This window comes from Cervus canadensis, chromosome 9 (genome assembly GCF_019320065.1).
Source record: "Cervus canadensis isolate Bull #8, Minnesota chromosome 9, ASM1932006v1, whole genome shotgun sequence".
NCBI classification, from domain to species: domain Eukaryota; kingdom Metazoa; phylum Chordata; class Mammalia; order Artiodactyla; family Cervidae; genus Cervus; species Cervus canadensis.
In genome coordinates, this window is record NC_057394.1 from 69,939,242 (window position 1) to 69,941,111 (window position 1,870).

Genomic DNA, 1,870 nt, shown 5'->3' on the forward strand with positions numbered 1-1,870 from the left:
TCTCAGAGGCCATGTGGACAGAGAGTGGGGTGGGGGAGAATTGCCCAGTCAGCCTGTATCTTTCAGTTATTCCATCTAAGCCATCAAATATATGAATGAAAAACTGTTTTGGACATCCAGTTCAGACTAACTGCTATCTGACTGCAACCACATGAGAGACCTCAAGCAGGAACCACCCAACTCAGCCCAGTCAACCACAGAACCATGAAAGGTAATAAATTGCTGTTTTAAGCCATTAAGTTAAATTTTGGGGTGGTGTGTTATGTAGCAGTCAGTAACTGGAAAATAGAATGATTTTTTTTTTTTTTTCATTTTCGTGGCAGGCTTGTCGAGTCAATTAGTGTAGAATTTCATGAGACATTTAGGATAAAGTCACTGATGTATATCTGGACCTCTTTCAGTTGATTTACCGCCTCTTGGCAAAGGCATTCGGCTCTAGAAAGTGCATTTCAAGGGGGCAGGGAAGAAAATGACCAGTGAATTGACACCAGAGAAAAGGAGGAAGAAAACATTTTCTTTTAGGCCATGCTTTTGTTGCTGTCATAAATGATTGCTCTGGACAGTTGCACAAGTTATGGTTTTTCAAAGGACAGGTCTATTTTATTTTTCTTAGAATGTACTGAAGTTCTCTTACAGTTTAATTTGTGGCCAGTTAGAACTACTCTATTAATTATCTTTATTGTGGTAATCATTTCATAATGTATGTGAGTCAAATCACTACACTGCACACCTTAAACTTAATGCTGTCAATTACATCTCAACACAACTGGAAGAAAAACAAACAACCTCACAGCCAAACAATAGAGTGTATTTCTTGTAGGCAGAAGAAAAAAAAAAGGAAAGCATCCCTGAGTGTACTGTATTTAGCATTGTCATAAGGGTTCTGCCAGGGTTAGTGGATCTTAGTAAGATCAGCTCAACGTTTACAGCATCACAAAAAAAAATCCGCTAGCAATCTTGATTCTTTTTTGAAGTGGCAGGGAAAATGATGTTAATATTCAACGGAGGGCTTCCCAGGTGGCGCTAGTGGTAAAGAACCGCCTTGCCAATGCAGGAGACATAGGAGACGTGGGCGCGGGGTTCAATCCCTGGATTGGGAAGATCCCCTGGAGGAGGGTATGGCTACCTACTACAGTATTCTTGCCTGGGGAATCCCATGAACAGAGGAGCCTGTAGTCTCATAGGGTCTCAAAGAGTCGAACACTACTGAAGCGACTTGGCGCACACACACACGCTATTCAACCGACAGTATGGGATTCTATGCTAGAGGCCGGCATTTTTTTTTTTTTTTTTCCCCACGGCTCATGGCCTTCCAGATTGTGGAACCCCTCATCTCGTATGGGCCACTGTTCACTGCCTTCATAAGGGGCAGAAAAAGCCACGTCTCTCTCTTGCATCTTTTTTTTTCAATCTCTCAGGCCATTTTGGATATATGAAACATATATGGCTTATGTTTTGACTCTTCGTCAAAAACAGAGACTGAAAAGAAATACTAATTTATTGAATCGCATGCCCATGGTAATTTTGCTTTTTAACCTCCTTGGCGGCCATGGGTCATTTTGAGAATACAATGATGAACGCTGCGACCGTTCATCACCGAGAGTCGAGCTCTTCTCCCCCGCACTCTGGGGTCAGTTCTGCGCTTCATCAGCAGCATCTGCACAGTCGATCGCTTCCTCCACTCTCAGCTCTCACATCAGGGTACCCCCACCCTCTGCGCCGCACCCTCGCTGACCTCGGTAGACTCCACCTCTGGGACCAGAATCTCTGGGGGTGGAGTCGCCTGGAGGCAGCGCCTATGCTTCAGGCGAATCCGGAACATAATTACCCGCCCCTTGTTGTCGGCCGGAACGCTAAGGGAGCGGAGCGC